The sequence below is a fragment of the Oryctolagus cuniculus genome, chromosome X, assembly GCF_964237555.1.
Source record: "Oryctolagus cuniculus chromosome X, mOryCun1.1, whole genome shotgun sequence".
In the NCBI taxonomy this organism is placed as follows: domain Eukaryota; kingdom Metazoa; phylum Chordata; class Mammalia; order Lagomorpha; family Leporidae; genus Oryctolagus; species Oryctolagus cuniculus.
Window position 1 is genome coordinate 55350687 of NC_091453.1, and position 23621 is coordinate 55374307.

General features: G+C 40.7%; 1 long non-coding RNA gene and 1 pseudogene across 1 annotated transcript in view; one reads left to right on the top strand and one right to left on the bottom strand.

Moving 5' to 3' along the window:
* Positions 1-7423: 7423 nt before the first annotated feature.
* Positions 7424-9629, top strand: LOC127487934 (carnosine N-methyltransferase pseudogene; annotated as a pseudogene).
* Positions 9630-12260: 2631 nt separating this feature from the next.
* LOC138847675 (uncharacterized) overlaps positions 12261-23621 on the bottom strand; it is a 14904-nt gene continuing 3543 nt past the window's right edge. Inside the window, exon 2 of the long non-coding RNA XR_011385614.1 lies at positions 12261-12544. This is a non-coding gene — a long non-coding RNA (uncharacterized lncRNA). The remainder of the gene's footprint in view (positions 12545-23621) is intronic.

Here is a 23621-nt window from a genome sequence, read left to right on the forward strand (position 1 = left end):
TCTCAATGGAGAGCCTCATCTTCTCAGTTCAAGGCATCTAGCTGGAACCCTCAAGGTCAGAGACTAAGTTTTAGATGGAAAAGAATTTCTAGAGCTTTAAACCATAAGGTCAAAGTAAAAGTTAAAGCAGAATTTAAATTAAGGCTGTGGACCAGAAAAATAAGGACTAAGTTAGATAAAGTTAACTCCTTTAAGATTAAAATTTTTAGAGGAATTACTCAAAGGCAACAGAAAACATATGAAACTTCCCTGAGGAGCATAAAATTTTGTAACCTAAGGCAGTTATAAAACACATAAAAAACCTCGATTGAAAAGGATTAGGATGCAATATAAAAACATACAGAGTTTTTTTTTTTTGACAGGCAGAGTGGACAGTGAGAGAGACAGAGAGAAAGGTCTTCCTTTGCCGTTGGTTCACCCTCCAATGGCTGCCGCGGAAGGCGCGCTGCGGCCAGCGCACCGCGCTGATCCAATGGCAGGAGCCAGGAGCCAGGTGCTTTTCCTGGTCTCCCATGGGGTGCAGGGCCCAAGCACCTGGGCCATCCTCCACTGCACTCCCTGGCCACAGCAGAGGGCTGGCCTGGAAGAGGGGCAACCGGGACTAGAACCTGGTGTGCCGGCGCCGCTAGGCGGAGGATTAGCCTAGTGAGCTGCGGCGCTGGCCAAAACATACAGAATTTTAATACATAGTTACATAAAGCAGCTTTTGAATTTTGAAAATGTTAAAGCAGTTTTTCCTTCCAGGAAGGAAACCAGTAAGTTATTTTTTTACAATTAAATTTTACAAAAGTGTTGCATGCCCTAGGAATCTCGGGAAAAGTTTAGCCTAAAAGGCAGACATTTAAGCCTAGTGCCAACACTTTCTTAAGACATCTTTAAAAAGTTTGATACATGCATACATGTTAATGATCAAATTAGGATAATTAACCTCCATCACTTCATATATTCAGGATTTCTTTGTAGTGTGGGCATTGAAGCTATTTAGAAATATAGATATATTAACTGTTAACCTACTGTACAACAGAACACCAGAAGGATTATTTTTACAATAAGGAAAAAATACTTTTTAAATAAACCTCAGATTTACTTTTATTGAACTTTTTAGGCATTGATTTCTGTATGAAAGCCATACTAATTGGTATGAGGTAACACTCAATTGTGGTTTTGATTTGCACATCCCTAATGGCTAGTGAACCTGAGCACTTTTTTCATTTGTCTGTTGGCCATTTGGATTTCCTCTTTTGAAAAATGTTTAAGTCCTTTGCCCGTTTCTTAACTGGGTAGTTTGTTTTGAGTTTGAGCTTTTTATATAGTCTGGTTATTAATCCTTTATCAGTTTCACAGTTTGAAAAGAAGTTCTCACATTCTGTTGGCTTTCAAACAGAAATCAACTAACAATAAAGGCTGAGGATGTGGGGAAAAAGGTACTCTAATCCACAGTTGGGAATGCAACATGGTAAAAACACTGAAGATAGTTTGGAGATACCTCAGACATCTGAATATAGTTCTACCATATGACCCAGCCATCCACTCCTTGGAATTTATCAAAGGGAAATGAAATTGGCAAAAAGAGCTATCTGCACCTTCATGTTTATTACAGCTCTATTGACAATAGCTAGGATATAGAATCAACGTAATGCCCATCAATGGAGGACTGGATAAAGAAATTATGGAATATGTACTCGATGTAGTACTACATAGTGGTAAAAAGATATGAAATCCTGTCATTTGCAACAAAAATGGATGAATCTGGAAAACATACTAGTGAAATAAGCCAGTGTAGGATGAAAAGTTCTGTAGATATCTGTTAGATCCATTTGGCTTAGATCCATTTGATCTATAGTGTCAATTAAATCTGCTGTTTTTGTAATCCATTCAGCCAGTCTGTGTCTTTTAACTGGAGAGTTGAGGCTATTTACATTCAATGTGCCTATTGATAAGTAGTGACTATGTCCTGCCATTTTTCCAAAGAGATTTCTAATATATGTCTTGAACTTCCTGTGATCTTTTACTGGGAGATTTTCTTTTACCTTCGTTTGTTTTGGTGGTCATGATTCTGTGTTTGTGTGTAAAACATCTTTAAGCATTTTTTGCAGGGCTGGACGAGTGGTGACAAACTTTCAATTTCTGTTTGCTATGAAAGGTCATTAATTCACCTTCATTCACGAATGAGATCTTTGCAGGATATAATATTCTGGCATGGCAGTTTCTTTTAGTACTTGGGCTATATCTCGCTATTCCCTCCTAGCCTGTAGGGTTTCTGGTGAGCAGTCTGCTGTGAGTCTAATTGGAGATGCTCTGAGAGTAATCTGACATTTTTCTTGCATATTTTAGAATCTTTTCTGTTTCACTGATGTTAGTTTGATTACAATGTGTCGTGGTGAAGATCTCTTTTGGTCATGTTTATTGGGGGTTCTGTGTGTTTCTTGTACTTGGACGTCTCTTTGCTTCTCCAAACCCAGGAACTTTTCTGCTGGTATCTCACTAAAAAGGCTTTCTAATCCTTTCTCTCTCTCCATGCCTTCAGGAACTCCTAGAACCCGAATGTTGGGTTTTTAAATATTGTCGGGAATCTACAGGATACTATTTTTTAGATTTCTAATTTCCTCTTTTCTTTGGTTTGATTGTATACTTTCCTGTGCTCTAAGACTGATATTCTCTCTTATCACTGATTTCTGTTTTTAAGGCTCCCAAATGTGTTTTTCATTTGTTCTATTGAGTTCTTCATTTCGTTTTGGTTTCTCTTCAGTATCTCAATTTCATGTTCTACTAAATTCCTCATTTCGATTCCTCAAGATTTCATTTTCATGAGTTTCTGTCCTGCATGGATTTCTGTAGTTCATGCAACTTTTTTGATAACTTCTAAATGTTCTTATAAATTTGAGATCCGTATCTTGCATTTCTTCTGTCTTATCTTCATAATCTTGTATTGGAGTGTCATGTTTGGGAGTGTCAATGTCTTCCTTGTTTACTCGGTTTCTGCATTTGTTTGGCATTGTGGAGATATTCTTTGGTTTCTTTTTCTGTGGCGGCTTTTCTCATTATACTTTGACTCTAGATTAAGCAGAGTGTCTGCTTTTGGTGAATCTCTAGAGGCTTGTGTTGGGTGTGGCCAGAGAGCTCTGTTCAGTTCTTCAGGGTTAAGGGTGTGCCAAAGGTGACACACCCAGGTTTGGCATGGTAAATCTTCTCTTTAGTCAGAAGGGAAGTAGCTCAGCTCAGCTGAGCTCTTCTCGATGGCAATCAGTGCCTGAGGCGCTAGCCCCAGTGGGTATAATATTTGTCTGCTCTGTCCCAAGGACCAAAGGATCTGTGCAGTCCTCTGTGTAAGCTCAGATTCCCCTGCAATGTCTCTCACTGGGTTGCCAAGGTTAGAGTTTGTGGTGTCTCCCACGGAGACTACTCATGTCTCAGCCACACTGTGAGTTCTGCCACACACCCTCAGTTTTTTTCCGCAGTCCTGATTTATAAGCTCCACACATTCACTAGGTCTTAGTCTCCTGTTATTTCTCCCCATCAGAGTCAGGTTTTTCTGCTTGGCTGAGGGTGGGCACAGCCCCAAGCTGGTGCAGCTGTTACATGTCCAAAATGGCACCTGCTCTATTTTCTTGTTCACCTTTGTGAGGTGAGTGGAGAGAGAATCGTGTCTGTACTGGTCCCTTTTTTCCCCTCTCCTCTAGTTAGGCTGGTGTACTTTCCCCTACGGGGCTTCAAGCCTCGTTCCCTCTAGGCTCTTCCTGCTGCTTTTCCGCCAATGTCTCCAGCTACTGTGTTTTTTGCCTCATCTCCCTTTCCAGTGCTGGTGCATAGACTTGGCAGCTGGGGTCCCGAGCCGTGGGCACCCATTCCCTCCATGTAGGTCCACCGTGTCCCTCTAAAATTCCGGAAGAGTTTCCTCTGCGGTTTTTCTCCCTAACTCTTCCCTGAGACTACAGTATCTCCACTTTTATTAAACTATCTTTTCCTGGACTATCCCTATTCTGCCATCTTGGAGCCCTTCCAACTCAAATCTGCTTTTAAAAATTGTGGAAAGAAAAGTAAGCCTGACTGGCAGATAACAGATTTTCCAGTCTAGTGAACAGGAAGGCAAAATAATGAAAATAGAATTGAGTATAAAGACAAATGAAACAGTATCAAACATTATGTCTTGCCCAGTGTAAGCTGCATAAGAATAGTAGACCTTAAGAAGCAGAAAGAATATTGGAGGAAACAAGTTGGAAAAATTCTAGGTAGAGAAAGACTTGAGTCTACACATCCAAGAAGCATGGCAACTCTATGGCAGGATAAACTAAACACCCATGCTGATACATTTTGTATTTAAATTGTAAAAACAAAGTTTGGGACATGTGCCTGGCCTCATTGTTAACATGGAAGTTAGGTACTCTGATGTAGAATGGGGTATCCTATGTTTAAGTCCCAGTTATGCCTCCTGATTCTTTTGATCAAGATTTTTCAATGTTTTGTAACGGACCTCGGTAACAAGATTGTGTGTATCTCAAGGAAGTTTCATGTGTTTTCTGTTGCCTTTATTGAATTTAACTGCTTTGAAAATTTGAGTCTTAAAAGAATTCTTTAATTCTGATTAGTTCCAGTCCATAGCATTCATTAAAACACGGATTTAACTTTCACTTTGACCAAAGTGTTTAAACCTCTGAATTCTTTTAATTCCAAAGCTCTAAAACTTAGTCTTTGACCTTGAGGCTTCTAGATGGATCCCTGGCCTCTCAGAAGTTGAGGGTCTCAATTGGTAGAGATAATACCTGTCTTACACATGGTGTCATCCAAGACTAAAACAATTAGACATCAAACTCTAGGAAGTACTCAAGATGATGCCCCGAGGAAATCTGCATTCTCCCAGGGACCCTTAGATCAACACTAGGAAAGCTCTGCTGCTGTCCCTTAATGATGCCCCCTTTCAGCAGGAAGCAGCCAAAGCATTATCAGCCCCCATATCCCTAACAGTAATTATGGTCCATTCTTCTGTGAGGAGGTAGATGAATGAATAGGCAGTTAGGTCAGGTCCCTATTGGAATGAGGAAAAGGAAACTCGCTTTAGAAGTGGACAATATGCATGCTTCTCCCCAGAAATTGCCTATAGCAAGACAGAATCATGATTCCCACTCCTGAGATTCTAGTTTTATTTGAAAATAGAAAAGGTACTGGGGGCTGTAGCATAGTAGGCTAAGCCTCTATCTGCTGTGCCAGCATCCATATGGTCACTAGTTATTGCCCCAGCTGCTCCTTTCCAATCCAGCTCCCTGCTAATGGCCTGGGAAAGCAGTGGAAAATGGCCCAAGTCTTTGGGCCCCTGCCCACGCGTGGGAGACCTGGAAGAAGCTCCTGGCCATGGTGGCCATGGGGAATGAAACATTGGATGGAAGACCTTTCTCTCTTTCTCTGCAACTTTACCACTCAAATACATCTTAAAGTTAACTATCCCACCCATCTGATAGCTTTTTGTTTTCTCATGAGCAGGCCAGAAAGGACTACAATTCTAGCCCTCTGAGTGTTGTCCTTACACTCCAATTATTGCAAGTAAACCTGTACCTCACCTGAATTATGCTTAAAACACTCCACCTTGAAAGATTTTCCAGGTTTTTTCCTATCTTGGATCCCTCTCCTGATCTCTGTGGCAGGAAGTTTCAAACTTTCCTTTCATGCTGTCTGTCTCTCCCTCTCTCACGCAGTATGTTAACACGTATATCAAGAGACTAAAATTGATGAATTACAATGAATATAAAAATACACAAACCTAATGACTAGTGAAAGCAGGTCCCAGAGAAAAATCTATCTATAAGCGCCTACAATAGAAAAGAGCGAATATCTGAAGTCGGTCACCTTAATGTATGTCTAAGAACAAGCAAAAAAGACAACTAAATCCAATGCTGGGAGAACAAAGAAAATACTGGCGTGGAGATACATAACGTACAGTAACATACAGAATAACATGAAAAGATTGTTGAGGGGTCTGGCATTGTGGCATAGTGGTTAATGGCCACTGAGGGCAATGTTGGCATCTCGTATGGGCACCAATTCAAGTCCTGGCTGCTCCACTTCCAATCCGGCTCCCTGTTAATGCACCTGGGAAAACAGCAGAGGGTGGCTCAAGTAGTTGGTTCCCTGCACCTACCTGGGAGACCCAGAGGAAACTCCTGGATTTGGATCAGACTAGTTCGGGCTAGTGGGTGAAAGATCTTCTGTTTCTGCCTCTGAAACTCTTAATTTCAAGTACATACATGAATCTTAAAATCATTCAGGGGTGGATATTGTGGCACAGTGGGTTAAGCTGCTGCTCATCTGACATCAGAGCACAAGACTGAGTCACAGCTTCTGTTTCCATACCCAACTCCCTGTTAAAGTGCCTGTTAAAAGTAGCACATCATGGTTCAAGTACTTGAGTCCCTGGTTCCCACCTAGACCAGTTGGAGTTTGATTCCTGGATTCTGCCTGGCTGAGCCCTGGTTGTTGTCCCCATTTTGGAAGGTGAACCAGTGGGTATAAGATATCTTTCTCTGCGGTGTTCTTTTCTCTCTCCTGCTTAAATAAACCTTTAAAAAAACAATAGAACCAGACTTCATTAGTCAACAAGTCAGCAAAACTGACAAACTTAGTTACTTGAAGGAAAAAAATGGCAATTTTGTTGGACATTGTAGTTGGTCTTACAGTGTGATTCTAGGGATTCATTTTGGATCAAAACAGTTTAAGCCATTTGCCTCATCTGCATTCTACTTTTATAGTATATGGTTGGTTTATGAAGAAGGTAATCTGCTAGAGGAAACTGAGTCATTCTTTGCTGTCCAACACAGAGCTGGGAGGAGAGTGAAGTTGGAGATATAGATGGAGTGTCTGGAGGCCCAGAACCTTGGAGAATGAACGCTCCACAATTTAACATCTTAACCCTGTCAGGCAAAACTTTACACTTCTGACTTCACATTCCTCAGCTTGAGTCCACCTGGAACAGCGTGAGGCCCCTGCACAAATGTCTTCAGCTGCAGATCACCTTGGCACCACCCCCGAACCATGCAAAAGGAAATCTCCCAGGCCCATCCAAAGTGAGTAGATTCTCTGGGAGATAGACCTGCATGGCTGGTTGGGCATGCCCCCTACAGCTCATCCTGGGATTATACAAGGAGTTGGTTTTGAGCTGGACAGACCTCAGGGAAGAAAGAAGCAAAATGCCCTAGTTTCCCTGCACATGAGATGCAGGGGTGGGCGACTTTGTATCAGTAATGTGCTTGCTGGAGAAAATTGCTCTCATAATCTTTGATGTTGGCCTCTTCCTCAGATGAGAGATTGTGGAGGGGAATCTGGGAAGATTTAAATGAACTAATTTACATGAACCAACGTGGAAAAGAAACATGGCTTACATGTATGCTTTGTGAGCATGCCTTTAACAGATTTCTTGTTTTCCTTTTAGGTTTGAAAGGACTTCATATTACTCACTTGCTTAGACCATGCATGCTTAAGTTCAAATCGGCCTCCCACTCAGAGTCAGGAAGCACTTCTCTGTTACCTTCACTGAGCTTCTCCAGAGACTGAAGAGGGAAGGTGACAAAGGACAAAATTTGAGGCTCAAGGTATGAAGGTCTGAAGATCAAACTGCAACTGTATTCTTTCACACAAAATCCCAATTTACACCACCCTTTCCAGAAAGGTAAGAACAGGTGACACTCCTAAAAGAGCCTGGAAGTAGAAAGTAGTAAAGGCATACCAGGACGTTATATGAAGAGACCCTAGAATGAATGAGAATTCAAGGGCAGGAAGGGGTAAGAAGGAAAGGGATGGAGGTGGGGACAAGGCAAGCAGGGAGAAGGAATTGGCAATGATCAGAAACAAGGGAAGACAGGATGCCCACTCTAATGACATGTTCACTCACGGGAGGTAAGGAGCAAGCATCTCATTCAAGTGTTCTGCATTCTCTCCTGCATCTCCTTGCACAAGAACCTAGGCCACAGGTTGTCTTTCCTATAGGGGCGAGAATAGACTTTGCCTCTGACAGACAAGGAGGCAGAAGTGAACAATGTGGCCAGGGTCACACAGCTCAGCTCTATTGAGAAAGATTGCAAAGAGAAAGATAAAGGCTGCTTTCTGGTGCTTGGACTGAGCTCAGTTCTCCCCCACCCTCTTCCATCTGTTTTGGTCCACAGACCAATGGAAGATTATGAATGGAAGCAGCTGTCCCATGAGGATCTGTTGGCTCTGCTGAGCTTGGTACCCTTAGATGACCTGTATGACTATCCCTGGTGCCTAGGCCATAGCTTGGATGGCCCTAGAGTTGGATACAAGAGACCCTGCAACTGTGGAAATATGGGAATATTTTGTATTGCCATGGGCTCACAGGACTCACCCCCATGCCTCATCAGAGCTCAGAATACTTAAATAGTTCCAGGTAATACCTCGACAAAGCCCATCTCTGCACATTGGGTAGAATGTAGAGACTTGTTTAGCACTGTAAGTAAGACTATGGGGGAATGCCAAGGAGCCCTTAGCACCTGGGGGAGCCCAACATGGATGCGGGGCTGAGGGCCGTGGAGGGTAGGATGCACAGTGAGTTGAGGGTAGGTCTGCAGTGGGCTCCATCCAGAGGAAGGCTGAACTCCTGCCACCAAGCTGATTATGATGCCTGGGATACAACATAGGAATATTCCACAACCTTCCACCTCTCAGCTGCCCAAAGGCTGCAGGGCAAGAGGCAGTGGCATATGTTGTGGAAGCAAGGAGGTGGAAGCACTGTTCTCCATCTGGCATTTGGGATCAGCCATGGCAGTTCCCTCTGCTGCCTTGCACAGCATGAGGGAGGAAAAGAGGCTGGAGCATGAGCAATTCTGGAAGCTAATTACTTTTCCTATATGGCACCAGTATGTATGAGCAAGTACACTTAAAAAGAAGTAGAAAGACCACTTCGATCTGTTCCAGCTAATCAACAGAAAATGCTTCCTTCAATTTCTTCACTTGGATGAGATGCAAAAAATGCATTGATCTTAAGAAATACGACTGACCATTGTTAATGACTGCATACATATGTTCAAAAATAAGATATGGTGAATATAGAAAGAATGGAATGATTATGCAACATCTACATTTGACAAGGATAAGTTGAAGTCCACATTGAAACACGCTGTGAGAGACTGGAGTGAAACCGGTAAAGCAGAATAGGATGTCTGCTACCATCTACTCATTAAAGATTCTTTACAAGTTTCCAGAAGAGATGACATCTTTTCAAAGCAACTATTCTACGTGGTGTTGGATGAGGAAGACTGGCCTGGGAAATACCTATGCTAGGTTATGCTGGTCCAGGAAACGAATGGAGTCTTGTTATGCTCTGTTCCCCACCTTTGTACTCAACAGTGCTCTGAAACAACAAATATAGACTTTATACCTGGGTCCATCAGTTTAACAATAACTGGAGATCAGCTGATCATATTCAACCCATCTTTTTCTCTGATCCCCAGTCTTCCTTCTGCTTCCAACTTCTATGATTGCAGGAGACTTTTAGGTTTATTTAGAATGCAATACCCAGCACTGTATTGCTACCTGCTCACAATGTAATGGATTAATATTGGTAAAAGATGGAAAATACCTAAACTAGGTGGAAAATACCTAAACTAGGTGGAATTTGTATCCATCTAGGGCCCCTTTTGTACCACTTTAAAAATTTTTATTTTGACAGGCAGAGTGGACAGTGAGACAGGTTTTCTTTTTCCGTTGGTTCACCCTCCCCCCGCCCCCCAATGGCCGCTGCAGCCGGCGTACCACGCTGATCCGAAGCCAGGAGCCAGGTGCTTCTCCTGGTTTCCCATGCGGGTGCAGGGCCCAAGGACCTGGGCCATCCTCCACTGCAATCCCAGGCCATAGAGAGCTGGCCTGGAAGAGGGACAACTGGGACAGAATCTGGCACCCCGAACGGAACTTTCCATAGAATTGAACTACGAGGATATAAAATCTTCATTCTACAGTGTGGATTCCAGGTCGAGATAGAAAAATAATCTGTCTTGTCAACATATACTGTGAATGATCTATGATCAAATGCTGCTATGGATGTTTTTGTGGTTCATAAACCACAGTAATGGTCATAATGGATACTACTGAGTAAAGATTGTAAAAAGAACAAGTGCTGACAAACAACTCAATCAACTATCACTGACAGGACACAACTGAGTGTTAATATTTTTAAATTTTGTCATGGAAAATAAGGTGTCTATTAACATACCTATTGCTTTTTCAAATATACTATATTGTGCACAGTTGGACCACACAAGGAAAAGTAGAGGCAATGCCTTGGCACACTTGCCTTGGGTTTTTGTTCAATAGAAAAATTGTAATCTCCAGTGTCTTCATGGAACTATCCATTGCAAGTCTGCCAAATTATTATGGGCTTCAGTACTATTCATATCTCCTTTGTTTTGGACATGTTATTTTTTGATGAGACAAAGGATATTCTGTTGCATTCCATACATAGAATTGAGATTGCTGTTCACTTTGGGCCTAAGCATTCTATATATACATAGTATGTTTTATTCAAGTTTATTTAAGCTTACTTGAACTTAGAGAAGCATGAAAAATTTTCATGAAAGGTTAAATTTAGTAAGAAGACAGGTTAAGTAAAATGCATTCAGGTACAAAGGAATTAAGTCTTTCAGCCACACTAAACTGAACACTTTATGAACATATACTCATCATGCATAACTTTGAAATGTGGGAGATCAATACTGTGAGGCACAGAAACTTCAAATTAGGTCTAGGAATCTAGGGAAATAATAAGGTCTGTAATATTTGAAATGAATTTCAAAGTAAATATAGCATTAGTGTGATATTTACAATATCTTCAACAGATTAACAAAAGCTTGTTTTCAATAATCCTAATAAACAGACAAATGCTAGTAAAAACTGTCATATCAATGTAAAGAAGTCCTGAATATGAAAATCAGGGATAAATTACTACCATGGTCTGTATTCAATACTGTATGCAGTAGCCACTAATGTAATTTTAGTCTACTTTGTTCCTTGATAGATGCAGCTTTAGTGTTAAACAATGTTTTATGCTGCTTTAAGTTTGTATCGCTAACAGATCTGAGTTTTCCTTTGTTTAATGTTAATCATTCCATTTCCAGTAGCTTGAATAGTAATGACTGTTTTAATTTTTCCTTGGAAAAGAACGCTTGTATGTTTTTACAGATGATTGTTTGCTTTAAAGGACCTCTGTGGCAATTTGGTTTAGTTGGTCTTACTAAAGTGCTTGTAGCATAAATGTCATGAAACAGAACACACTTATTTGTAGATCTTTAGCCCTTTGTTTCCACTTAGATGCCACATCCAGTAGTAACTCTGCAACCTTACTAGTTAGGTTGTAGATCTTTTCTGCATACAATGAAGGAAGTTTCATGATCATTACTCCTAGTCAAATCAGGGAAGTCTATAAACTCATTTTAACTGCCTCTCAATTTTATGTTCCTCAGTACTGGCAAATGTTCACTTGGTAATTCTCATTATCTGCATTAATAAACTTCAAATTTATGCAAGGAAAAATATTTTAAAAATCTTAAAAGGAACATTTTGAAAAACACATCCTTTGAATGCGAAGGCTTACAGTCTTGAATTTAGCAGTGCTTCTTATTCACTGACTGGTTTTTTTTTTTTTTACAACTTGCATCAATGAAGACAATCTTTGTCTTAGAGGAAAAACAGCAAGAATATTAACCTACCTAAATGGATCAAGCTATCAGGTAGTACTCACAAAAGTTACATTTCTGAATTATACATTTAATTCTGAGATCTTTGATTTTTCACATAATGTTCTATACAAATCTGCATCACTATTATACCTTTTGTAGTTACTTTTTTCAGGTTTAGAATATATCAATATTACAAGTGTCACTAGAAGATTTATTGAATATTTTATATTTAATCTTAAATACTAAAGTATGAGCCTTAATGTTTTTTTAAAATTAGCTTCATACACAAATGTTTCCATCAGAGGAGATGGATAATTGTACCTGCCTTGGAGTTCCTTATACTGATCTAATGCAGATTTAGGGTATGTTAAGTGGCAAGGTGGTGTATATATAACATAGAAGCTGTCCAAATCACAGTAAATTATGTAGACTATTTGTATGTAACTCATTCTAATAGTTGCCACAAATTAAGCTTCATGTCTGCATGACATTTGTCTATGATGGACCCATTTGTCAAGAGTATTAAAGTCCAATGTGATGGGGCGGAGCCAAGATGGCGGAATAGTGAGGGCACACACCGATAGTCCGGGAAAATTTAGTTTAATAAGAGTGGAGTTACAGTAGCCTCAGAAAAAGAATCAGGAAAAAATTGCAGAGGAAACTCTTCTGGATCTAGGGGCTGTGACTCGGAGGACCTACGGGGAGAGCAAGGTCTCCCACTGCACGGGGGCCGAGCCGCGGGAGCCACAGGGTCTTCGCGCCAGTGCTGGAAGGGGAGTGGACGTGACACAGATGACCAGCGGGGAGAGCAGGGATGCCCACGGCTACGAGTCCACACATTGGTGCTGGAAGGGGAGGTGAGCTCAAGTAACCTGAGACAACAAGGAAACAGCAGATTTAATCGACACTATTGCCCAAATGGATCTAACACATATCTACAGAACTTTCAATCCTACATCTAAAGACTTTACATTCTTAGCAGTGCATGGAACCTTCTCTAGGATTGATCACATACTAGGCCATAAAGCAAGTCTCAGCAAATTTAAAAGAATTAGAATCATACCATGCAGCTTCTCAGACCACAGTGGAATGAAGCTGGAAATTAGCAACTCAGGAAACCCTAGAAAGCATGCGAACTCATGGAGACTGAACAACATGCTCCTGAATGAACACTGGGTCATTCAAGAAATCAAAAGAAGTCAAAAACTTTCTGGAAATAACAATACAACATTCTGGAAATGAGGATAACAATACAACATATCAAAACGTATGGGATACAGTGTTAAGAGGCAAGTTTATAGTAATAGTTGCCTATATCAAGAAATTGGAAAGGTACCAAATGAGCTTTCAGCACATCTCAAGGACCTAGAAAAACTGCAGCGAACCAGACCCAAATCTAGTAAGAAAAATAATAAGAAATCAACAGGATTGAATCCAAAAAACATTACAAAAAATCAGCCAAGCGAAGAGCTGGTTTTTTGAAAAAAAAAATTGACACCCCATTGGCCCAACTAACAAAAAAAGAGAAGACTCAATAAAATCAGAGATGAAAAAGGAAATGTAACAGACACCACAGAAATAAAAAGAATCAAAAATTATAAGGAATTATATGCCAGCAAACAGGGAATCCTATTAGAAATGGATAGATTCCTGGACACATGCAACCTACCTAAATTGAACCAGGAAGACATCGAAAACCTAAATAGACCCATAACTGAAACAGAAATTGAAACAGTAATTAAGGCCCTCCCAACAAAGAAAAGCCCAGGACCCGATGGATCCACTGCTGAATTCTACCAGACATTTAAAGAAGAACTGACTCCATTTCTTCTCAAACTATTCAGAACAATCAAAAAAGAGGGAATCCTCCCAAGTTCTATGAAGCCAGCATCACCTTAATTCCTAAACCCGAATAAATGCAGCACTGAAAGAAAATTACAGACCAATATCCCTGATGAACATAGACGCAAAAATCCTCAATAAAATTCTCGCCAATAGAATGCAACAACACATCAGAAAAATCATCCACCCAGACCAAGTGGGATTTATCCCTGGTATGCAGGGATGGTTCAATGTGTGCAAATCAATCAATGTGATACACCACATTAACAGACTGCAAAAGAAAAACCATATGATTATCTCAATAGATGCAGAGAAAGCATTTGATAAAATTCAACACCCTTTCATGATGAAAACTCTAAGCAAATTGTATTGAGGAATGTTCCTTCTATACCCAATCAAAGCAATTTATGAAAAACCCACGGCCAGCATCCTATTGAATGGGGAAAAGTTGGAAGCATTTCCACTGAGATCTGGCACCAGACAGGGATGCCCACTCTCACCACTGCTATTTAACAATTCTGAAAGTTTTAGCCAGAGCCATCAGACAAGAAAAAGAAAGGAATACAAAGTGAGAAGGAAGAAGTCAAACTATCCCTCTTTGCAGACGATATGATTTTTTACTTAGGGGATCCAAAGAACTCTGAGACTATTGGAACTCAGGAGTTTGGCAAAGTGGCAGGATATAAAAATCAATGCACACACACACAAAAAAAAACAGCCTTTGTATACACAAGCAATGCCATGGCTGAGAAAGAACTTCCAAGATCAATCCCATTCACAATAGCTACAAAAACAAATACCTTGGAATAAACTTAACCAAGGACGTTAAAAGATCTCTACGATGAGAATTACAAAATCTTAAAGAAATAGAGGATACCAAAAAATGGAAAAATCTTCCATGCTCATGGATTGGAAGAATCAACATCAAAATGTCCATTCTCCCAAAAGCAATTTTTACATTCAATGCAATCCCAAGACAAAGACATTCTTCTCAGATCTACAAAAAATGATGCTGAAATTCATATGGAGGCACAAGAGACCTCGAATAGCTAAAGCAATCTTGTACAACAAAAAGCCAGAGGCATCACAATACCAGATTTCAGGACATACCACAGGGCAGTTGTAATCAAAACAGCATGGTGCTGGTACAGGAACAGATGGATAGACCAGTGGAACAGAATAGAAACACCAGAAATCAATCCAAACATCTACAGCCAACTCATATTTGATCAAGGATCTAAAACCAATTCCTGGAGCAAGCACAGTCTATTCAACAAATGGTGCTGGGAAAACTGGATTTCCACGTGCAGAAGCATGAAGCAAGACCCCTACTGTCGCGACCCCTCTTCGCAGAGGAACGACACAGGACCCTGTGCTGTTCTTTTGTCTGCTCGGCCCTCCCCGGCTTTGCTGCTGGTTCTTCCCGGGTTGGCTGCCGTCCCTCCACCTCCGTGGAGGGGCAGGCCCCCCTGCCACTTTCCCCACTTCCGCGGGGGAGTGGCACACCACCGGCCGGCTCTCTCGGGGGCTGCTCAGATGTTCCTCAGGTGTTCCTGGTGCATGTTGTGTGTCTCCTCCTTTACAGTCCTCTTCCACCAATCCCAACTCTGCTACCCACATGCCGAGTACACTGCTCTCCTCCAATCAGGAGCAGGATCAGCTCCTGCAGGTTATTGGTCGAACTGGAGGCAGCTGTGTAAAAGTTGTTTACTCCTCTCCCAGCGCCATATTGTGGGAGAGCAGATGCATAGAATAAGTCTTAATTTCAGTAACTCAGTCTAGTCCGAGTTGCTCCCCACACCCTACCTTTCACCTACACAAAAATCCACTCAACATGGATTAAAGACCTACATCTACGACCTGACACCATCAAATTATTAGAGAACATTGGAGAAACCCTTCAAGATATTGGCACAGGCAAAGAGTTTCTGGAAAAGACCCGGGAGGCACAGGCAGTCAAAGCCAAAATTAACTATTGGGATTGCATCAAATTGAGAAGTTTCTGTACTGCAAAAGAGACAGGAGAGTGCAGAGACAACTGACAGAATGGGAAAAAATATTTGCAAACTATGCAACAGATAAAGGGTTAATAACCAGAATCTACAAAGAGATCAAGAAACAACACAAGAACAAAACAAACAACCTACTTAAGAGATGGGCCAAGGACCTCAATAGACATTTTTCAAAAGAGGAAATCCAAATGGCCAACAGGCACATGAAAAAATGCTCGATCACTAGCAATCAGGGAAATGCAAATCAAAACCACAATGAGGTTTCACCTCACCCCAGTTAGAATGGCTCACATACAGAAATCTACCAACAACAGATGCTGGCGAGGATGTGGGGGGAAAGGGACACTAACCCACCGTTGGTGGGAATGTAAACTGGTCAAGCCACTATGGAAGTCAGTCTGGAGATTCCTCAGAAACCTGAAAATAACCCTACCGTTTGACCCAGCCATCCCACTCCTTGGAATTTACCCAAAGGAGTTTAAATTGGCCAAACAAGCTGTCTGCAACCTCATGTTTATTGCAGGTCAATTCACAATAGCTAAGACCTGGAACCAACCTAAATGCCCATCAACGGTAGACTGGATAAAGAAATTATAGGATATGTACTCTTTAGGATACTATACCGCAGTTAAAAAATGAAATCCGGTCATTTGCAACAAAATGGAGGAACCTGGAACACATCATTCTGAGTGAAATAAGCCAGTCCCAAAGGGACAAATATGTTCTCCCTGATCGGTGACAACTGACTGAACACCAAAAAGGAAACCTCCTGAAGTGAAATGGACACTATGAGAAACGGTGACTTGATCAGCATAGCCCTGTTAATGAACAACTTAATACGTTACCCTCTTAGTATTTTTTTTGTCTGTTCTACTTAATACTACTGGTTTAATTCTGTAATTAATAGTTATTAAGTGTTGAAATTTAACTGAAATGTGATCCCTGTTAAATATGAGTGGGACTAAGAGAGGGAAGAGATGTACAATTTGAGACATGCTCAAGCTGACTTGCCCCAAATGGTGGAGTTAGAAACATACCAGGGGATTCCAATTCAATCCCATCAAGGTGGCATGTACCAATGCCATCTCACTAGTCCCAGTGATCAATTTCTGTTCACAATTGATCATAATGATAGGACTAAGAGTCAAAGGGATCACATAAACAAGTCTAGTGCCTGCTAATACTGATAGAATAAAAAAAGGGGAGAGCGATCCAACATGGGAAGTGAGATACACAGCAGACTCATAGAATGGCGAATGTCCTAAACAGCCCTAAAGGCATTCGGATCCAGCTGAAAAGCCCATGAGAGTATTTCAGGCATGGAAAGCCAAGACACTCTGGCAAAAAAAAAAAAAAACAAAAAACAAAAAAACACACACACACACACACAAAAGAGACAACCCTAAATGGAAGATCTCTGTGAGTGAGATCCCAGTGGAAAGAACAGGTCTTCAAAGAAGGTACCTTTCTCTGAAGGGAGGAGAGAACTTCCACTTTGACTAGGACCTTGTCTAAATAAGATAAGAGTCGGTGAACTCAAAAGGCTTCCATAGCCTTGGAAACTCATGACTGGAGCCTAGGGAGATTACTGATGCCATAAACAGGAGTGTCAATTTGTAAAGTCAACAACAGGAGTCACTGTGCACTTAGTCCTCATGTAGGATCTCTGTCCTTAATGTGCTGTACATTGAGGCTTAATGCTATAACGAGTACTCAAACAGTATTTTTCACTTTGTGTTTCTATGTGGGTGCAAACTGTTGAAATCTTTACTTAATGTATACTAAACTTCTGTATATAAAGAAAATTGAAAATGAATCTTGATAAGAATGGGAGGGGAGAGAGAGTAGGGAAGGGGAGGGTTGTGGGTAGGAGGGAAGTCATGGGGGGGGAGCCAATGTTATCCATAAGCTGTACTTTGGAAATCTATATTCATTAAATAAGTTAAAAAAAAGTCCAATGTGATTCCAAAATTTACTCAAAAGTGGCAAATGACTGGAAAATGTATTTCCATAATAAATTCAAATGGCTGAAATGTATACAAAAGCTCTTCAACATTGATTATCATCAGGGAAATGCAATGTTAGGGTGGCTAGCCCCAGAAATTCAGAGAAACACAAATGTTGATAGAGAAAATAGAATGCTTATGCATTGTGGAATGTAAATTCTATTTTCCATGAAATCCTTGAGAATGTATGTGTGTGTGTTATTCATCCATGAAAAAGGAAGTCCTGCCATTTCAGACAAGAAGGAATCTGGTAGATATCCCTCTGAAATAATGTGAATACAAAGGAAAATGCTGGGAGATGACATTTGCATGTGGAATCTCAACCAGTTAAATCCATGTACACATAAAATGGAAGTGTGGTTTCATGAGGGTAGTGGGAGAATGAAGTGATGTTGATTAAAGATCATAAACTTGAAGATGGAAAAACTCGATCACTAGAACAGCATGGTGACTACAGTTCTTAATTATGTATTTTACAATGGACACTTAAGAGGTTATTTCTAAGGGGGTGATCACCACACTCCAGCAGAAAGGTAATTTGTGAATTAATGGTTGACTCAGATTCACTTGTGATTCAACTTGACTATATATATAAAAATGATCAAGTAATACACCTTTAATACACATTACTTATGTCCACTAAAGCTGAAGACACTTTTTAGTAAACAGCTTTCAGTAAAGCTGAAAACATTACTATAACCATGACAAAAGGGAAAAAGTTTCATTTAACAAATAACTTGGTTTACACATTTTAGAATTTCAGTCCTATTGATATTGTCGACATTAGTCAACTTTGTTACTTTTGAAAAATACCTGAAAAAGTATTTGAGAAAGAGGCAGCTTATTTCAGCTTACAGTTGGAGGGTGCCGGATCATATTCAGAACTTAAATTCCTCACATTTTCAAGTCCTCTGTGTTGATGTTTAGGGAATTTTTGGCCAATAGACCTGTGAAATTTTACTAAATGTATAGATTTGGTACCCACCACTACAATCAGTATACAGAACTGTTCCTCATACACTTGTACTTGCTGTTTGTCACACTCCCCCCACCCACATACCCTAGCAACAACTGATCGTTTTCCATGTCTACAATTTCCTGACATCAGGAGTGTTACTTGAAAGGGATCTGCTATGTTTTGGATGCTGCGTGTTCTGAAGCCCCAGGTGTTAAAAGGTTGGTTTCAGGGTATTGATACTGGGACTAAGGGAACCATTAGTAGATGAAATGAGGTGAGAGGTCATTGCATCATTGGGGGTGTTCCCCTAGAAGGTAGTTCTCTTGAGAGTGTTATTCTAATAGCCTGAGGTTGGGCCCAGCCTCCCCAATTCCTTGCTGGCCCTATGATCCTTCTTTCACATGCACTCCTCCATTGCAATCCACTCCTCTCAGCAGAGAACAATTAAGTTCCCTAATCATGGACATGGATGTACAAACCCTGAAGTTAAAAGCAACTCAATATCTCCAATCAGTAACTTGAAAGTATACTTGCTGCCTCCAAGGATGCAAATTACCATGAAGTTGAAATTGGGATTGGAGCCTGGTCTTATACCCCAGCATTCCGACACGGGATGTAACTATCCTAGGAATATTTTAACCATCAGGCCAAAGGCCTGCCTTCAGACTTTTACTCCCGATATCTTTAAGTTCATTGGCCACACAGAAGCTGCACACATGTATATGCTGGGCTGTGTTTATATCAATTCCTCAACTTTCTTTAATTTGAGTTAAATCAAGAGGATAAAAACAAGAGGATGAATGTGAATGAGCAAAATTGACATTGAGACTTCATAATTTTTTATAGCTTTGTCTACACTCGAGAAGTTTTTTTTTACAGTGGTAATATTTACTACTTGAATTCTTTAGTGGAGGTTAAGCTTGTGATTATAAAATGACAGTATGTGATAGTAAAAATTAAAAAAAAATAGAGGAGGGGGAGGGTAGGGTAGGAAGTATCATTTTGCTCTTAAATCTATGTATGAAATAAAGGAAATTTGTCCATCTCATGAATAAATTATTTTTTAAACTAGAAAATGTTACAACTGAAAGATCAACATTTAAGCTCCTATTTGTGAAGCAGAACTATCCCTATAGTTGAGGGTATGGAGGGGAAGTGGCTATACTTCCTGGTTCCTCCAGAGTTGGGTAGTTGAAGACATTTTAGATTTCTCCAAATGCTGCTAATGTAATGCCATCATCCAGTCTGATCCAGGATTTTCAAGTTTAGCAGGCTTTGACCTTGCCAAGCTCCAAAAGCAGGGATGCCCCACAGCTGAACAGCTGAAGAGTGAGTACTCCTGTGCAGAATTTGTCTTCACAGTGCCAGGGACACCACTCCTAATACGAACAGTCAGCATGAAAGGAGGAGTTTGCACCAAGAGAAACCTGGCTTGTCTGCTTCCCCACTAACCAATGCCCTCAACTGCCAGGGGAGCACCTAGTGTAATGGACTTTGCTTTGATCCCTCCCCAGAAGAGCAGATCTAGGTCAGAATTTCGCGTAAGGAACAGGTTAGCTCACCTCCAACCAATTCACCCGGTTTCTTCTCAGAAGAAATACAGTGAGAAGTGATTGCAAGCCCTTCCATATCCACCTGATCTTTCAAGCACAGCAACCCAGAGCCTTCTTGCCAAAGCTGTCAGGGTAAGTTACACAATGGGGACAAAGCCATACATGGAGAGAAAAGCACCTAAAACGGAACATGATCATGTACATCTAACTGTGCAGTCGACACATTCCAAAACATCCCCTGAAAAATGGCACTCCAGCCACCTCCCAAAGGCAAACAAATGCGATAGCTAAAGAACTCCCAGGACTAGCACAGATTAAAAAGTAGGAGTGGCAGTGGTCATGTGTTTCTGGCTAGAAGATCAAACAGAGTATCCAGAGCACTGTGAACAAAGACAAAAGGCTTTGGTAACTTTGGGAAACAGCCTTGTTGTTTTGAAGGTGTTCCTTGAAACTAGAGAGGAAACAGTAAGTTTCGTGGTACTACAAAAACAAAGTACACCATAACCCTTCTCAGCTGCTACTCTATTTGAAGAGATGGTGAGAAGTGGATGGTTTTGAATGTGTCCATCCTTTCTTGAGAGCTTCTGTCTGAGGGAAGGGAGTGAATGGGACACAGCTAAAGAAACCATGATTTTCTTTAAAAAAATTCCCTGGATGGGGCCAGCACAGTAGCGCAGCATGTTAAAGCCCTGGTCTACAGCGCTGGCATCCATATGGGCATTGGTTTGAGTCTTGGCTACTGCACTTCAGATTCCAACTCCCTACTAATGTGCCTGGGAAAGCAGAAGATGGCCTAAGTCCTTGGGCCCCTGCACCCATGTGGGAGACCCAGAAGAAGTTCCTGGCTCTGGATCTGCTCAGCTCCAGCCGTTGTAGCCATCTGGGGAGTGAACCAGCAGGTGCAAGAACTCTAGGACACACACTTTCTCTTTCTTGTCCTCTTTCAAATAAATTCTAAAAATAATCTGGATTTTTAAAATATTTAAGGTATGCAAATTTCACATATTTCCTGTATGCACATTCAGGAACACAGTGATATTTCCCATGTACTCTCCTTCCCACCCACACTCTCCATCTTCCTCCTCCCTCCCCAATTCTCATTCTGAATTTTTACAAAGATCTACTTTCAATTTAAATTTATACTCATAAGACTAACCCTGCATTAAGTAAAGAGTTCAACAAACAGTATGAAGAAAACACACACTGTTTCTCAATAGTTGAGATAAGGTCTGAAAAAAAGCATTGAATCTCAAAATGTCAATTTTACTCCTAAAGGTTACATTTTAGGTACTCTATTAGTTACCAGAGGTCAGGAAAAACATATGATATTTGTCTCTTTGGGACTGGCTTATTTCACTAAGTATAATGGTTTACAGTTGCATCCATTTTGTTGCAAATGACAGGATTTCATTTTTTTTACTGCTGTGTAGTATTCCATAGTGTATATATACCATAGTTTCTTTATCCAGTCTTCAGTTGATGGACATCTGAGTTGTCTTCCTCAAACATGCGTATGTTAAAGATGTCTAAGGACATTGCCATTTGATTTATTATTTTGATCCTGGGGATGTATTAAAAGCCCATGCTCCTCTCTCCACTCCATTAAACTAATTCCAAAATTGAAACTTTAACCAAAAAGCTAGTTTACCAAACGTGGTGAGGTTGAGGACTGGAGGGCTGATAAAAAAATGACACAGGACTAAGAAAGGAAATAACATACCAGATGCTTCACTTGGGAAACTTTCACCAGCATGGCACCATTCAGACATAAAAGGGAGAGGTCCTCACCCAGAATCATAACAGAACTGAGGACCTCCTGAGAAAATTTGGGGCAATAAGGGAATGGATCTCTTCAACAAGGTTGAGAGAATCTGGATTAAAGTGCTCAGAAAACACCAGTACTTGAAGACCTTTACATCTATAGGCTTGATTGATCAGTGCTTAGCAGATGCTAGATACAGAATCTTGGTTTATGCAAAATAGGTAATATGGAAATGGCTAAAATACACTAAATTGGAGTATATTCATTCATTGGCTATGTGAACATTTCACTTTGGTGCCAATGGTCATTGGAATATTCCCAAGCATGCTGTGAACAATTAAAAACCATGAGGTCCATTTTATACCAATGTAGAAAAACTACTGTTGACTCATAATTATCAGCAAGGATTACAAGAAGAGTTTTCTCACTATATCCCTAAGAAAACAGTGAATTTCCACATATTAGAGAATCACTATGGTACACTGTGCAACTCCTTGTGCACCACTCACCAGATGGCTGGCTGGGGAGTTCTGGATTACATCCAGGGAGATATTCTTCTGGGACTAATATGAGTAGACTATTTCCTAAAAAGTAGAAAACCAGCTTCCTTTCCTCCCAGAAGCTAGTTCTGACCTTGGTAATTATATCTGGATTTGGTTAGCCAGGTCCCTAGGGCAGTACCAGAAGTTTTGTTCCTTGATTCTAAAGTACCTCACTGCATTTCTGCCCATGGATCTAATCTGGGATAAGAAAACACCAGGCAATCACCATTAGCAATTCAGCCAGCAGAGCTTGGATAAAATACCTTGGCACTGTGCAAGGCATTTTAAAAAGAGGGAATCTAATGTATGGCCAGCCCCACAAGCTGAAATGTGATGAGATTTTTGGGTCATCATGGCTTGGTGGTCTACCCAGGTGGGACTGATTGGTATAGCTCCAGGTCCACGGCATATAAACTTCAAGTAATTAACTGAGTTAGGGAAAAGCCAGGGGATCTTACTGCTATGACCAATCCCTCAAACAGGTGAGTTGATTTTAGTCTTGAAGTGACCACACTTGGCTACGCTTGCTGATTACACATGCACAAATTTCAACTGTGCTTCTGCTTTTTGAGACAAAGCATTTCTCTGTATGATTTGTTCATTGTCTTTTTAAGTTTGATATAGCTACACAAGAAACTTGGCACATTCATGAAGGGTGTAATTTTGTTTCACTCCCCTTTCCTTACCACACTGCCTGACACCTCAACATTATACAGGTACTCAAGATTTCTGCTGGCTGACTAGATATATTAGCTAGAAATGTCACTGTAAGTCCAAACAACATAAGTCTTCATGAATGTATATCTGTATATCTATTTAGCCATCCATTTACTTATCTATATACAGACATTCCCCTATGTTGATAGGGGAAGAAAGATTATACAGCCACTGGCACTCTGGAGCTATTTAAGGAGGCTCTCAGGTACCAGGATGTCTATTTAAAAATTTGGAAACCCGGAAAAGCCACTTGTAAAATTATAGGACGATTTCTAGAGTATTCTAATATCACTTAGATAAGGCACTAAGGGAGGACGTGTCCCCTCTTGCTCACGGACTGGTCAGCCCTTGTGCTCTATTCAAGCCTTACCAGGAAAGGCAATTTCACTTACAAGGTCTAGCTGTTCAGATGTTAAACTTTACCAGAAATACCAACACAGACACAACAATGAATTTTGTCCAAACGTATAGGTACTTAGTGGTCTAGTCCAGTCATTACATAAAGTTAACACCCACTAGGATTACATGTGAAAAAAACACAAGGATCAAGGCAGCAT